The 17626-nt window shown below is 38.3% G+C and overlaps 1 long non-coding RNA gene across 1 annotated transcript in view; it reads right to left on the bottom strand.

The window, feature by feature from the left end:
• The window catches only part of LOC106735848 (uncharacterized), a 111443-nt gene that overhangs the window by 27833 nt on the left and 65984 nt on the right, over nt 1-17626 (bottom strand). The window contains exon 2 of the long non-coding RNA XR_001371049.2: nt 9313-9378. This is a non-coding gene — a long non-coding RNA (uncharacterized LOC106735848). The remainder of the gene's footprint in view (nt 1-9312; nt 9379-17626) is intronic.

The following is a 17626-nucleotide window of genomic DNA, read 5'->3' as shown; positions in this document are numbered from 1 at the left end:
TTGAGCATGTGCCTCACCCCCCACCAAGTCTTATCAGAAACACCTATAGTACCATCCCTGGAAGGAGCTGGATAATTTTTCCAATACTATTTTCTCTATATATATTTCCATCTCCCGCGACTTTTCTAGATCGTAATGTAGCTGACTACCCAGGTTCCTGCTTGTCTGGTTCCACTGCATGCTTGACCTAGCCCAGAGCAGAACTTCAGTATTTCTGTTAGTTCACTTTTGAAACTCAGTCAGACTTCTCTCAAGATGCAACAAAAGACACTTGAGAAACCCACAGAGACCCAGTAGCAGAAGCTTTATCTTAGGAGATGGTAACAGGTGTGGTTAAAGAGTTAGAAACGAGTTCTAAACAGAGGCAGAGTGACTAAAAGGAGGTGAGGTTTTACTCCTAGTACTGGTAACAGAATGAAAAAATTCTAATAGAATCTCAGACATGTCTCTAGTTGAGCAGGCCCCTGGTCTCATTTTTCAGACCTATACTATAGTCATAGCTCCTTATCCAGGAGGGATAGTTTTCAAGACAGAGGTCTGAAACCACTGGTAGTACCAAACCTTACGTATACTATGTTTTCTCTATAACTAAATAGCTCTGATAAAGTTTAATTTATGAATTAGGCATGGTAAGAGATTAACAACAATAACTAATAATAAATAGAACAATGAAAACAGTATACTATAAGAAAAGTTATGTGAATCTCTCTAAAAATATCTTCTTGTACTGTACTAATCTACTTTTGGACCATGGTTAACCATAGGTAACTGAAACTACAGACAGTTAAACCACAGGGGAGAGAGGTGACTTGTTTTGAATTTGTGTCTTATTTATCTAAACAGTCCTAGTATGTAACAGAGGAAGCAAGCACTCGTTATTACCTTTCTTAATAAGTAAATATCAAAATTCCTTAGTCTGGCTCTAATTTCTTAGTTTAAAAAGTACAATTGTTCCTTGGAACCAGCAGGTGCATCATGTTAAGGAACTGGATTCCCATATGGTTGACTGCATTTCAAGACCCTGACCCAGCTTGAAACTCAGGTCAGTTGTGTGTGTGTGTGCTCCGAAAACTGAAAGGAGACAGGAGGAGAAGGGATTGTGGTGTGGTCTTCCCCCCCTCCAGGGGGTGATTTTTCACTTTCTGTCTGTCTCTTCAGTGAGCACACATGCCCTAAAGCAAAAAAAAAAAAAAAAGGTAGAGTCTAAAAAAAAAAAAAAAAAAAAAAAAAGGTAGAGTTGTCCCTCAGTATCTATGGAGGAGTGGTTATGGGCTCTCCCTCTCCCTAAAGATACCAAAATCCAAGGATGCTCAAGTCTGTTGTTTAAAATAGAGTAGTATTTTTATATAATCTGTGCATATCCCCTCATATTCTTTAAACCATCTTTAGATTATAATACCTAACATAATACAATGTTAATTCTATGTAAATATTTATACTATATTTTCCATATGTATTATACCTTTTATTGTGCTACTATTTTTAATTATGGGTTTTTGCCTGCTATTTTCATTCCACAGTTGGTTGAAAGCGCAGATGCAGAATCTGCAGATATGAAAGACCAATTTCATTTAGTTTCAATATAGGCTCAATTCAGGTGTTAAGAAATAGTCTTCAGTCTGCCAGCCCCAGTGACTTTTTCTTTATGTCCAATCTTTCTTGGTAATCTGGTTCCTACTTTACACATTACAGGCTTCGGGAGCTGCCTTGGTCTTATGAGTTGCTCCCTAATCATGAGTATAGTGCTGAGTCTCAATAGTCTTTTAAACGTGTGGCATGAATATGCGCATACACCTCAGGCAACCATAGCTCCAGGAGGTTAAAAATTTGATATATTTTAAGCTAGATTTCCCTGATCTGTAGAGTTGCCTCAGTTTCTGAGACTATCACTTGCAATGCTCTACAATCTTATGTTTGATTGTCCTTCATAATTTCACCATTTAAAAAAATTGCTAAGGAACTCTTTATTTAATTTTATTTATTTATTATTTTTTGGTGCAGAGAAAGACAGAGAGAGAGAAAGGGAAAGTAAGACAGCAAACTGCCAGGTCCAGGACTTGAACCATGGTTGGCATGTGGAAGTTCAGCGCCTTAACCACCACGCCACCAGCTGGCCTTCTAATTTCACTATTTTTATGTTCTAAGACATTACATCTCCTCAGGATTAGTTCCTACTTTCCATCTCCTAGATTTCGTTTCAAAAACATCACAGAGTGTAAGTGATAGAAGGGATCCTGGGTCAGTCATACGCAGCATGTAAATTATTATTAGTGTCTCCTAGAGTCCCATGAAGGGCCTCAGGAATCATCTGCAATAATTCAGAGGGAGAAAGAGAAGACCTCTGGATGCTTTGGAGTCTTATCTCCATGGCAGCCAAAAAGGTTCTCTACTTTCCTTTTGATATATTTTATTTAAATAATGGGATTGGTAAAACAAAAGTTTGAAGACTGGTGGTGATAAGACATCATTTTAGCTTGTCATCTCAGAGGCTTGTTCAAAATAATTAGTGGCCAGTAAGGTACAAAAACTAACCAATCACAATGGACACAAACCCTAGAGTTTACCAGATGTCATTCTTTTTTTTTTTTTTTTTTTTTTTGAGAGGTTTTCGCTATAGGGCGCATGCGCTCGCCAGACAGACAGAGAGAGACATAGAGACAGAAAGCGAGAAATCACCCCCCAGGGGGGATGGTCACGCCACAATCCCTTCTCCTCCATTCTCCTCTCGGGATCTTGGGCATGCACGCACACGCGCCCGGCGTGAGTTTTAAGCCACCGGGTCTAGGACGCAAACCGCGGTCAACTACGTGGGAATCCAGCGACATAGCCATTACACTAACTGCTGGTTCCCCCAGATGCCATTCTTGACATGCTGAGTTAAGGAAAGATCTAGAATGTCCTAGGAGTAGAGGGAATCACATGACTAGGGTAGCAGAGAGGAGAGATGAATAAGCAGGGAGCTTAGACTGCTGCTACTTACTAACCAGTATGAAAATGTTTCAGTTTTTATAATCAGCATGGATACATGCTGAATTCACAGCTTTAAAAAAAAAAAGGCAAGAAACTGTAACTGAAGGATTCTGTCAAAAAGCTGCTGCTGATGCCTAATTTATGGCCAATGAGAGGAGCGCCAGGGCTTCATCCCATGCAAACAGATGGCAGACATTAGAACTGTCAACAGAAGGAGCTTCCATCACAAATTGAGGTACCACGTTACATAAGCCAGCAGTTATGCTTTATCAGTCCAGAGGGAGAGCAAAGAACAGTACTGTACCTAATCACGCATGTCAAAGTCTTTTTTAAAAAGCTCATTGACAAACCTGAAAATAATAAACAGATACATGGTTTCCTCAAAAAGTATCCTTTTAGAATTGGTTTCTTGCAGCCTACTCATTATCTTAATAAATATCTATAGTGATTCCAAAATTTGTGGAAATTATCTAAAAAAGACTATTAGCCTAGCAAAATGATCTATTTCTATTAATTTTGGGGGGAGAAATTTTTGCTATAGGGTACATGCACTTGCCAGAAAGACAGAGACAGAGAGACAGAAAGCCAGAAATCATCACCTGGGGGGATGGCCACACTGCACTCCCTTCTCCTCCATTCTCCTCTCGGGATCTTGGGCATGCATGCGCATGCACCCAGCATGAGTTTCAACTAACGGGTCCAGGACTCAAACCATGGTTGACTACATGGGAGTTCAGCAACATAGCCATTATGCTAACTGCTGGTCCCTCCATTAATAATTTTTTAAAATATATGAAAAACAACTAGCTGCTTACGGCATCTCCTATTTTGAAATTTGTGAAATGATTACTATATGAGAACTACAGACATTGTTGTGCTCCACAATCAGTTATTCAATGTCTACTCATTGTAAGCCCAACTTCTCTCCTATGTGTACAGAAATGAGCTTCTGGAGTTCTTAGACTCAAGCTGTCTTTTCTGTATTTATGCTCAAAGCTAGATCATTCTCAAGGTGTCTTCTCTCTCTATATATATATATATCCCTGAAGATAAACTTACACTGATTAGAGAGAACAGCTAATGTCGAGGTATTCCTTTACCTCTGTAAGAAGAAAAAGGGAACATTTATTGAGCACTTACTAAGTGATGTGCTGTGAGCAGATGTTATATTGATTTTCAGATGAATTTTATCATTTAAGTCAGATTATCCCATTTTGCAGACAGGAAAACTGACACTGAAAATTTAAGTAATTTGCCCATATTACCATAAATGGTGCAGCTATGATGAAAATATTGAGCTTTGTTTGACCACACCAATTCACTCTCTACTGAACACTCTATTTATATGTAGGTTTGGAAAAAAGAGAGAGAGAGAGAGAAAATTATAAGGAAGGCAGAAGTATGCATGCAATGCTACTTAATGTTCCTTTAACGCTCATGACCTCAGTTGAATGAAATTAACAAACTAGACTAGATGACCCACAAAATCCCCTCTCTCTGGCTAGAGTACTTGGTGCTTTAGCATTCATGATATCTTATCAAGCTATTAAACTTCAGTGGGCTACAGTTCCCTTCTCTGTAAAATTCCCTGACCACCTTCCAGGTGGGACCTCAGAGATGTGAAAATTCATAAACTGTAGAGGACTACAGGAATATAGGTGGGTCCAATCTGGATCCATTGGCAACCCTCATCCTCACTCTCCTTTCTTCTCCTCACCAGCTTTCCTCACCTTATACTTTGGATGCAAGATTATGCCCATCCAAGTTCCCACAACCTTCTTTATGGTTTGTTGGAAAAGTCATGACCTATTTTTCCATGTTTTTCTAGGCGAAATTGCATCATGACTTTTCTGATGACCCAATACATGGTCAATTTGCTTTGCAAAGTTTCCACTTCTCCTCTTTTTTTTTTTTTTAACTATTTTCAGAAAATGAAACAAAGAGAAAAGTTGTCTTCCCTGTAACCTTTCCTTGCTTACTCATGATGTCTTGCCTTGTGGCCCCATTTCCATCAAATATTCCCTTCAGTATTTCATCAGCTCCATTCTCTTGGCTACTTGTATATACCCATCATAGAGGCACCCTCCGAAGCCTTGGTAATACCTCATATTCCTTCTTTCTTTCCTTCCTTCCTGTAACCAACTTTATTGAAATAAATTTTTAAAAATTTAGAAAAGCTCAAAGCTCAGTTCTCTCACTTACTTTGCGTCCACTCACTCTTTGTAAGCTGAATTATGTTCTCACCACTTTATTTAAACTGCCTTTTTCCCAGGTTACTTCATTTACGGCCTTTTCTTTATCTATATGCCTCTGAGCATCTTGGTTGCATTTGTGTTTCTGATGATCTCTTTTCTTTTGAAACATTCTCTTGGTTTCTGAGGGTTCCTACACTGTTCTGACTGCTAGCATTTCAATTATTTTTCCACTGGTTTTTCTTCTCCTGCTTGACTTTTCAGTGAAAAAATGTCCCCAAATTCTAACCTTGGTCCTTTTATCTTCTCTAGTCTCTAGAATCACGTGATTCCACTCTGTCTCATGGATTCGGCTGTTGACTCTAGCTGTGTAGGCAAGGCAGTTTTCAAGTTAATTGTAAGTTCATTCTAAGAACTGTCTTAGACTTTTTACATCCTATGGAGCTCCTGTTCTCAAGTGTCAAATTCTGTATGCCAGTTCATTATATTCTCACTGGAATGTCATTCAGCCTCCCATTCTGATGCTTTTACTTTCCTTCTACCTCCTCTCTATCCCAACTGCATTTCAAATTTATCTCTTGTTCTTTACATTCAGTCAGATTCTTTCTATAAATGGTCTCGTAATCACCAACTGGATGTAGACTCCTAACTAGATATTCTGTCTAGATATTCTGTCTTTGCCTTGACCCTTTAATTCATTTTACACAACATTCTCAGGTTAGTCTACCATGTATGCTGTTAGAGTGACACCACCTCACTGCTTGAAATTGCCAGAGCTGCCTGGATCCCGGTATTCAGTGTTCTCGTTGAACCAGCCCGACATGCTTACATTTTTGTTCTAACCCCTAACCCCACTACCTTTCTACTCACTCCAGCCTAGTGAAAAGGCTCATAGCTTCCTTATGAGAAGGACTTAGGCTATTCCATTTTAGATGGTCTTTTCTGTACTTTCACATCCACCTAATTATACTCGTTCTTCCATGAAGATTTCCCTGATTCTCCTAAGTAGTCATTCATTTTTCTGGATTTCCTTGAAAGTGTATTGTGGACTCTTCATATGTCTGACTTTTATCTTTGTGTATGCTAAATCTCCACTGGACGCAAATCCCCCAAACCAGCACAGGTGCTACTCCTCTGTCCCCACACGATGCCGTGTACTCGTAGAGCCTCAGTAAACTGTGAGTTGAATAAAAGGATGAATGGAGCATTGCTGTTCCTGGGAACCAGATAAATAATACCTATTTCTGAGGTATTTGTGGATCTGAGCCTGATGACCCAATACATGGTCAATTTGCTTTGCAAAGTTTCCCCTTTCCCCTTTTTTTTTTTTTTTAACTATTTTCAGAAAATGAAACAAAGAGAAAAGTTGTCTTCCCTGTAACCTTTCCTTGCTTACTCATGATGTCTTGCCTTGTGGCCCCATTTCCATCAAATATTCCCTTCAGTATTTCATCAGCTCCATTCTCTTGGCTACTTGTATATACCCATCATAGAGGCACCCTCCGAAGCCTTGGTAATACCTCATATTCCTTCTTTCTTTCCTTCCTTCCTGTAACCAACTTTATTGAAATAAATTTTTAAAAATTTAGAAAAGCTCAAAGCTCAGTTCTCTCACTTACTTTGCGTCCACTCACTCTTTGTAAGCTGAATTATGTTCTCACCACTTTATTTAAACTGCCTTTTTCCCAGGTTACTTCATTTACGGCCTTTTCTTTATCTATATGCCTCTGAGCATCTTGGTTGCATTTGTGTTTCTGATGATCTCTTTTCTTTTGAAACATTCTCTTGGTTTCTGAGGGTTCCTACACTGTTCTGACTGCTAGCATTTCAATTATTTTTCCACTGGTTTTTCTTCTCCTGCTTGACTTTTCAGTGAAAAAATGTCCCCAAATTCTAACCTTGGTCCTTTTATCTTCTCTAGTCTCTAGAATCACGTGATTCCACTCTGTCTCATGGATTCGGCTGTTGACTCTAGCTGTGTAGGCAAGGCAGTTTTCAAGTTAATTGTAAGTTCATTCTAAGAACTGTCTTAGACTTTTTACATCCTATGGAGCTCCTGTTCTCAAGTGTCAAATTCTGTATGCCAGTTCATTATATTCTCACTGGAATGTCATTCAGCCTCCCATTCTGATGCTTTTACTTTCCTTCTACCTCCTCTCTATCCCAACTGCATTTCAAATTTATCTCTTGTTCTTTACATTCAGTCAGATTCTTTCTATAAATGGTCTCGTAATCACCAACTGGATGTAGACTCCTAACTAGATATTCTGTCTAGATATTCTGTCTTTGCCTTGACCCTTTAATTCATTTTACACAACATTCTCAGGTTAGTCTACCATGTATGCTGTTAGAGTGACACCACCTCACTGCTTGAAATTGCCAGAGCTGCCTGGATCCCGGTATTCAGTGTTCTCGTTGAACCAGCCCGACATGCTTACATTTTTGTTCTAACCCCTAACCCCACTACCTTTCTACTCACTCCAGCCTAGTGAAAAGGCTCATAGCTTCCTTATGAGAAGGACTTAGGCTATTCCATTTTAGATGGTCTTTTCTGTACTTTCACATCCACCTAATTATACTCGTTCTTCCATGAAGATTTCCCTGATTCTCCTAAGTAGTCATTCATTTTTCTGGATTTCCTTGAAAGTGTATTGTGGACTCTTCATATGTCTGACTTTTATCTTTGTGTATGCTAAATCTCCACTGGACGCAAATCCCCCAAACCAGCACAGGTGCTACTCCTCTGTCCCCACACGATGCCGTGTACTCGTAGAGCCTCAGTAAACTGTGAGTTGAATAAAAGGATGAATGGAGCATTGCTGTTCCTGGGAACCAGATAAATAATACCTATTTCTGAGGTATTTGTGGATCTGAGCATATCATTCTGCATCTGGGCCACTGTTCTAATTCTAGTGATCTGGCACAGAAAGGCCTCTGAATGCGAGATTTGTGAATCATGTAGGATTTCTCTATACCCAAAGGTCCCTGAGCTCAGCGTTCAATGCCCTTATTCCAGGCTAAGTCTACCTGGCTTCTCAGATTTTTTTCCACACTGACATTTGTTGCCTATTCTAACTACGATATCTTCACTGAAATGAAGTTATCAGTGCCTGACCCCTTCTCCCTGGGTCAGGCACTCAGCTTTTCTGAAACTTACCCACACACACTGCAATGAGAAAGTTTAGTTGATTGCTTTTGGATAGTACATATGCATGTTAGCATTCTCTTGGATAGTCAATAATTTGATAGTTGTAGTTTAACCTATAAAGCAATCAGATAATGAGGCTAGCAAGCTAGAACAGAGAGAAAGAATAGGGATAGGTATCTTTGAACAAACCTTAATGGTCCTAAAACTCTTCCTATCTATAGAACTGATGCTTTCTCAAAGAGTGCCTTCCCTGGGACCAGCAGTTAGCATAATGACTATGTCGCTGGACTCCCACGTAGTCAACCGAGGTTCGCATCCTGGACCCGGTGGCTTAAAACTCACACTGGGCGCGCATGCGTGTGAGCCCAAGATCCCGAGAGGAGAATGGAGGAGAAGGGATTGCGGCGTGGCCATCCCCCCTGGGGGGTGATTTCTTGCTTTCTGTCTCTCTGTCTCTCTCTGTCTGTCTGGCGAGTGCACGTGCCCTATAGCAAAAACCTCTCCAAAAAAAAAAAAAAGAGTGCCTTCCTTAACTGCTGTTAGGAGCGTGGGATGGAGGAAGAGTGGAGATAACTGAAATGTGCTCATGGGACAGCCCATTTCTTAGCAACAACCATAATAATCATTCTAAAAATGTATAAACATAGCTAGCCCTAGTGGAGGGACTCCTGAGAAGAGAACACCTGGACAAATGCTTCGCTCACCCATTAATCCTCAATGATCTCTATGATACTGGATTATCCCCAGGTTGAAAATGAGCTAACTTGGCCTGAGCTGAAGCTCCAAGTGGTTAAGTACCTTGTGGAAGAGCACACAGCCAAAATGGCAGAGCCAGTCACCCCCAAGGATAACAGAGACTGAGAATCAAATCTAGAACTCATCTTAAAATAAAATGGTATAAAACAAAGTATTAATAGCTCCTTCAAATGATATCTAATACCAAGAACTAATGCATGTTGCTGATATGAGCATGCGATATTCATAATAAAACCATGTACTTACTCTCTGTCAATCACGAGGCAAGTTACAGCTTCTGCAGCAATTACGTTTGCTGTTCTCACATCCTCCCTATATAAAAAAATAGAGACATTGAAGTCAACAAACATTTGCTGTCAAAGGAAAATATTCTTTGTGATTAATTCAGAAAATATATTAAATTATGTAAACTCTTCTGGCTGTACTTTCAGGTTTAAGCTGCTTTTGTGTTTCAAAATTCCATGGCTTGAAGAACCACCTTGCTTTAGTCCTAAATCAAATAGATCATACAGATGTAATCCAATAGTTAAAATTCTCAAATTATATATCTATGTGGAATTAAATTTTATATCACCATTCCTTTGCTCTTTGGAGAATTGCTGAATTAATTGGATAATGATAAAGATAATAATGAAATGAGTAAATGGAAGTTTTTAAAGGATTTGAAGGTATACTTCTGGAAATTGAAGTATATCTTTCATTTATGTATAAATATATTTTTATATACTGAAGAACAATGGATCTATTCTACTGTTTCCTTATTTTAAAGACTTTGCTTTTATGAGGCTAACCTCTTAGCAACATAATATTGTTGTTTAAGAGTATTGACAAGTCTTAGTCACACTAACTGAAATACGGAAATACTATCTCTTTAGAAGCATTTAATTTGTCATTGTAGTAATACCTATCAAACTGTTAAACTTTAAAAATCTTACCTGGTATCCCTTATTTTATCTAGTAGTCAAAGGTGGATTTGGTAACATTAATAATTAATTTGGTAATGTTCATAATTAATTTTCAGCTACTATATATTAAATAGTACCATCATCATAGTAACATTATTTTTGAAACTGTACTTTTTCTATAATAAAGTTTCTAAGTTATTATAATTAATGAGAAATATAAGTTTGAAATACATTATAGAGAAAAATATATAGGAAACAATATGGTGTTAAAAAATTCTAAAAATAATGAAACATTACATGTCTCTCATAATAGGCCTTTCAAGTCTTGAAAATAAAAATATTCTTGGTAGAAAGTTTTCTATTTGTTTTTTGGTGTTTGTTATAGGACACATGTGCTCACCAGAGAGAGAGAGACAGAGAAATAGAGAGGAAATGTAAGAAATCATCCCCTGGGGAGATGGCCACATCACAATTCCTTCTTTTCCATTCTCCTCTTAGGATTTTAGGCATGCATTCACGAGTACCCAGTATGAGTTTCAAGCCGCAGGGTTCAGGACTTGGATAGCAGTTGACCACGCGGGAGTCCAGCATCTTAACCATTGTGCCACCTGCTGGCCCCTAAATTTTCCACTTTCAAAGCACATTGATTCTGACATGCACCTTTGATTTCTGTATTTTTATAAATGATCTTTTTTATCTTCCACTATTGCTATACCATGCTGATAAGATTACAGTTCTTTTTAGTAATTATTAGCATGTGGTAAAACAAACTCCCCTTACCAAAATTCCTTTCCAGAAATATCTTCATGATATTCTTAAGTATGCATTATTTCATATCATTTTATAATCATTTTTTTTCCACTTCTGAAGAAACCACATGGGATTCTGGCAGAGTTACATTTATATATTGATTTCAAAAGGACCTTCTGATATTATTTTTTCCTTATGAGAACGTAGCACAACTTTCCGCTTGTTCAGATCTAGTCTTATACCTTTAAACAAGATTTCATAAATATTTTACTTGAGTTCTGACATTATAAATAAAAGTATTCTTAGGTGTTTCATATCATGTTTTTCTTATGAGCAGCATTTCCTTTCCATTTCTGTTTCTCACTGGCTGCACTATTAAAGAAAAAGAGTTAAAAATAGGGTGTATTTTTAAAAATCTATCTACATTCTACATTCTCCTCTGAAACTAAAATTTTTATTGAAGTCTAATCAACTCCCATATGATCTCTGGTGCCTCCCTCACATTCTCTGCCTCCCAGCCAAACTGGCCTCCTTTCAGTGACACACACATTTCCTGCCATGGGTTCTTACCATGCTTTCCTTAAGAAGCTCCTCACGCATAATTCTTGCCTGCTTATCCTCCAGCTCTCCATCTACATGCTCTTTCCTTGGGAATACCATTCTGAATTAGCTAGGTTAGGTGTCCTATTCATTGATATTTAGGTTCTCAAAGCCCTACATAGCTCTCCATCAAACTACCTGTCATCCTTCATAACATACATTCACTTGTGTGGTCATTGGTTGATGGTTCTATTTCCCTTTCATTAAACCATATGAGAGTGGAGACCATGACTAGTTTTATTTTTTAATTATTATTATCGTAATCTTGTTTATATTACATTGAGTCACATATATTTCTACAGTGTACTACATTTCTTTTTCCAGGAGGAATACCATGCATATCAGTCAAGACAAAGACATTACTATCCACGTCCTCATCATCAAATAGCTTTTCATCACTTTTTTCCAAATTATTATTATAATTATCATTTTTTTCAAACATTCAATCACTATATATCATTTTGCTTGTACCATGACTAGTTTATTGCAAATGCCTGACACATAGGAGGGACTTAGTAAGTGCTGCAGGTGAGGAACAGGCTTCCGATCCTGAATCCTGGGCAGCTCAGCAGGGATCAGCTTTGGAGTTCTGCTATACTGGTGTTACATCCCAGCTCCGCCACTCACAAACTGTGTGAAACCCTCGGTTTCTCACCTACCAATGGGAATGAGTGTGTACTTACGTTGTTATATTAAATGAGATAATAAAAGATAAGTTTATCATAGTGGCTGGCACACAGAAGGGAGCACATTTTGCTGGTTACTACTGCTAATGCTTCTCATCTCCAATGCCATCGTGTCTGTCCTTGTCGAGTCTCTGTATTTTATAAAACACTGCTACCTAGAAACATAGCAAGAATGTTCTCTCGGCTCCGTACAAGTAAACGCTGTATTTTCCACTTCATTATCCATTTCTGAGGGGGAATTTTTGGTGATAGAACATAACAGACAGAAAACATCAATCTGCCCATGGGTGACCTTCAGAAATTTTATGAATAGCTTATTTCTTAAAATGATGCTTATGGCAATGTAAGTTATTACAAATTGCTAGTAGCCTAAACATAAAACAAACACCATCATAGATTTACAGAAAATATTACATTTAATACAGCTTTCCCTAAAATATATTTCCATCTTGACTATTTAGAAATCTCCCCAAGAGTCTTTAAAATCTAATATACTCAATATAATCCTTCATTGAATATATTTTCTGTGCATATAAATTTTTAATGTAGTCATCATGGGCTGGCCCTATAGCTCAGCAGTTGGGATCCAGATCCCACATGGCCGACAGCCTCAGCACTGGCAGCTCAAGGAATACACCAGGCACATGTGCATGTGTGCCCAGGATCCTGACAGGGTGGAGAAATGGGCTGAAAGGGATTTCAGGTGGCCATGCCCTATTTGGGGGTTCTCTTTCTCTCTCTCTGTCTCTCACTGGCAAATGTAAGCAACTTCTAGCAAAACAAAAATTAAATTAAATACAATGTTAAAAATTACAATTTTCTATTATTCTAAAATGGTATTTATTATCTGGCCCATTTTGGATTTTTAAATCATGACAAAATACTTTAAAAATTGAATGCTATTTTCTTTTTTTTGTTTGTTTGTCTTAAGGTTTTTGCCATAGGGTGTATATGATCACCACAGAGAGACAGAGACAGTGCGAGGCAGAGCAAGAAATAGCCCCTCAGGTGGCATGATCACACTGCAATCTTTCCCCTCCACTCTCCTCTTGGAATTGTGGGCATACACACATACACACCCAGCATGATTTTTAAGCCACCTGTTCCAGGACTCCAACTGCTGTGGGTCATGTGGGAGTCCAACACCTTAACCACTACTCCATCTGCTGAACTCTGTAATTTCTTTCAACCAAAAACAAAACATATATTAAAATGCAGATGAACAGAAAAACCAAAGAGCAGAAGAGTGACATAGTTAATTGAAATAGGAAATATTTTCTTTTAAAAAGGAAAATTTACATAAGTATAAGCTAGAATCCAACTTAGTAGCTAGTAAACTGACATATATTAAAATTGAAAAGAAGTGTAACATTGGAGGAAAGCAACATGTTAAACAATAAATTAAATGTACCATCCACCAAGCATCTACTACAAAGGGCTCTTCAGAGACTTCACAGAAAATGCATATTGCAGAAAAGCTATGCATGGATTTCCAAAACATTTTTGCATGAAAATAAACTTGTACTTTCATTCTGTTTTTCCATAAACGTTTTTTTTTTTTCTTTTTTTTGGAGAGGTTTCCGCTATAGGGCGCGTGTACTCACCAGACAGATTGAGAGACAGAAAGTGAGAAATCACCCCCAGGGGGGATGGCCAAACTGCAATCCCTTCTCCTCCATTCTCCTCTTGGGATCTTGGGCATGCACGCACATGCGCCCGGCGTGAGTTTAAGCCACTGGGTCCGGGACACAAACCACAGTCGACTACGCGGGAGTCCAGCGACATAGCCATTACGCTAACTGCTGGTCCCTCCACAAACTTTTTGAGGTTCCCTTGTATATGGCAGGGATAATCAATATACTAAACAATTTATACCAGTCTCATTTATTGCATATTACACACAGTAGCTATTTTATCCCAAATCTACACGTGAGGATAGAGGCTAGATAAAGCCAATTCAGACACAGCAAGTTGCAGCTCTACAATCTGAACACAGATCTGGCTCTCCCCAATCATCTTCTTCCCACCACAGTGTATTGCTTCTCTACTCTGCTGTCAAATCTTAATTTGGCATTTCTAAATTCATTAAAATGCAGAATAGCTTTTGAGCCATAAGTAGTCATAATATCTGTCATTAAGAAAATTATATTTAATTGCTAATAATAACGGAATTCATATATTTAGGGGTGCCCACTTGCAAAACTAATTCGATGAGCCATTTTGATCCTCAGATTATTAGAATGCCCAATCATGGCTATGTTCTAGCCTTTTCTGCTGCTTAATAAGAATGTTATACAACAATAGAAAATTATTCAGTGCAAAGTTCATTCACTGTCAAACTCCTGTCGCCAGTACAGTGTCGTCATGTTTATCTATTTACTACAAGGTGATTCATTGCCTCAGACCTCTCTATGCAGGTATCTAGAAACGCTGTCCCTTGTCCTCAGAGCCTACTCCTGTGAGACATATTTTAATCTCTCATTTTAGGTAAGATGGTAGAAAGGTCTCATGAAAGAAAATTACTGATAAAAGCTGACAATACCATGACTTACTCTGCATGGTTATTTTCTTTGTGGCAAGGACCACAGTAAAAGCAAAAGGCATTTAGACATTAAACGCTACATACTCAGAGAAGACAGAATAAATCCATGTTATTATTAAGCGTATGTCTGTCCATACATTGCTATTAAGGGAGCAGGGGTTTAATGTATACTGGATGGGTCACAAAATAAGGGAAAACAAAGCAGGGTAGTGTTAGTGTTAAAAATAGAACTTTCTTTTGTTTTTGTTTTTTGGCAAATCAGGTATTTAATCATTTCAAATGAAAAATTATATAAACAGATTTTGAAAAAAAATTAACCATGGATTTTATGACTACAATTAGAACTTCATTAAAAACTTTCATCCAACACACATTGTCTCTGAAAGATGCTCAGAACCCTATGCTTACTTCTATATAACAAATAAATGTATATGTATCTACATAACAGTCCGGGTCTAACATGCACATTGTCTTTAAAAATAAAAGCAAAAGTTCATCCAGTTCTGTACCTGTATATGGGTTGATTTCAGCATGGCAAAGAATAAACAGGTACTTCTGCAAAAGTAGCTACTACCCGGCAGATTAAAAAATATTTTCACAGTTGCTACTGATTAATGAATGATTGCATTCAAAGCTATGCAGTTTAGTAATGGTCCCCTTTTAAGCATTTTTGGAGAAGCTAGAAATTCCTTTAAATGAAATTTTAGAGCATAAAAATTATTCAAAAATATTTGCAAATACAGTTTTCTGTGCACTGACTCTGATAGTCTTTGAACTTCATCACTGGAATCTTCATCATCGCTGTATCCCACAGTGGAGTCACTGTCAGTATCTGAATAATCCATACCAAGGGTTTACATGGACGCTTCTTGTGCTGAAGCAATTTCCTTGTGTCTCATGGCTCTTAGAGAACTCTACGGTGTATTGATATCTCAGGGGAACAAATGCCGAGGCCAGAGCAGAACACAGGACATGAAAAGCAGCTGTCAGAGTAGGGGCTCTTTCTTTTCAGCTCTGGAGCAATGTGACTGCTGTCGCCAGAGTCCTAGTACTCCCGCGGTGCCAGCCTTCATGGAAACTGACACTAGTCTAGTTGCTTATGAGCTCACAGTAATCCCTGGGTCAGAGCCCTTCATTCTGTCATGTACTGCAGGGTAATGTCCCAGTTAAGTTTGGTTCACACCAGACAAAGCGAATCCTTTTCATCTCAAATTCAAAGGCAATCATACTGCCACAAGTAGGATAATCAAAACTGATAGGACATGACAAGCATCAAAGAGCCACATAAAATGAAATTACAGTATTGAGTTAATTATGAGTAAGAATTGTAGAATTTATGGCAAATCTAACTACGCTATATGAAAACTGAGTCCTAGAGGCAGGTAAGTGTTTAAGAAAAACCCCTATTAGGTAAGTCATTTACTGATTCTACTTCTCATTTAGTCATGAAGTTAGTCCAAAATAATCTATACCCTGAACATACAAAAAAAAAAAAAAAAAAGAAAACCTTCTATTTTAAATGTAAAATCAGTTAGTACATACAAATGATTACATGTTTTCTAATCATGCTTGGCACAGAGTAATTAACCAATAAATATTAGTTACCATCATCAGCAGTACCGCCACTTAAGGATCCTCTACATCCAGGAAGTACATATTCCTTTTGGATATACTTCCTTTCTTAAAATTCCCTTCTCAAAATCTCTAAAATAACTCAATCTCCCAAGTTTTTTTCTGACATCACCTTTCCAATTTATTTTGCTGAGTCTTTTTCCTTAGTCCATCGAAAACTAGAAGTTGCCCAAAATTCTGTTTTGATTCTTGTCTGACTTCTCTCATGGGGGAAAACTTCCATGATGCCATGGCATCAGCTCGTAGTTTTATATTAATGACCTGCAAGTCTTCATTTCTAACTTTTACTTCTCTACCTCTGGAACCTCCAATTCAAGCCTAATTCACTTTATTATCATGTCAAAAAACATGTATTCCTTGGGTTCCCTATCTTGAGAAATGACATCAGCATGTTTGCATTCACCTGCACTCAAAATATTGAATCCAGTTTTTATTTTGCCCTCTCTATCATTGCATAGTTTAGTCACGTTGGTTCCATCTTTCTGTCTTTCATATCTAGTTTTCCCTGGCATTTCTCAGTACAATGCTCTATCCGGGGCCATCTCCATGTCTACCCTGGACGAGTGATCTGACTCCTTAACTGATCTATCTCCTTCTCCTCTTCTGTTCCTCTTTTAATCCATATCTCACTTTGTTACATTTTCAAATGTGAATCTAGATGTCAACTCTTTGCATAAGAACTTTCAAAGGATGGGAACCAGCAGTTAGCGTAATGGCTATGTTGCTGAACTCCCACGTAGTCCACCGCGGTTCGCGTCCTGGACCCGGTGGCTTAAAACTCACGCCGGGCACGTGTGCGTGCGTGCCCAAGATCCCGAGAGGAGAATGGAGGAGAAGGGATTGCGGCATAACCGTCCCCCCTGGGGGGGGTGATTTCTTGCTTTCTGTCTCTATGTCTCTCTCTGTCTGTCTGGTGAGCGCATGCGCCCTATAGCAAAAAACCTCTCAAAAAAAAAAGAACTTTCAAAGGAAACAACCAAAAGAGAAAAGTTCCAATGTTTTTATTAGAGTTTGAGGCCCTCTGCTAAATGATCTACCATTTTTACAGGCACTGCACTAACTACTCTCTGCTGCACTGTTTCCTTAAAATACATCAGCCATTGGGGCCAGCAGATGGTGTGGTGGTTAAGGCTCTGACCTCTCACTTGACTGACTGCGATTCAAGTCTTAGATCCAGGCAACTTGCTTTCTCTCTCTCTCTCTCTCTGTCTCTCTCTCTGGTGAGCACATGTTCCTTGCAGCAAATTTAAAAAAATAAAAATTAAATAAATTTTTTTATAAATAAAACACATCAACCATAAATCAAGTTCATGCCTGTGCACATGTAGCTGTCTCCTCCAAGAATCTATTTTTCTTTTCTTTTTGTGTTGAGAGAATTTTGGTATAGGGCACATGTGCTTGTTGGAGAGACACAGAGAGAGAAAGTGAGAATCCCCTAGCAGGAA

The sequence above is a fragment of the Tupaia chinensis genome, unplaced genomic scaffold, assembly GCF_000334495.1.
Source record: "Tupaia chinensis unplaced genomic scaffold, TupChi_1.0 Scaffold000546_1, whole genome shotgun sequence".
In the NCBI taxonomy this organism is placed as follows: Eukaryota; Metazoa; Chordata; class Mammalia; order Scandentia; family Tupaiidae; genus Tupaia; species Tupaia belangeri.
The sequence above is the reverse complement of the archived record's forward strand: the minus strand, read 5'-3'. Positions and strand labels throughout refer to the sequence as shown.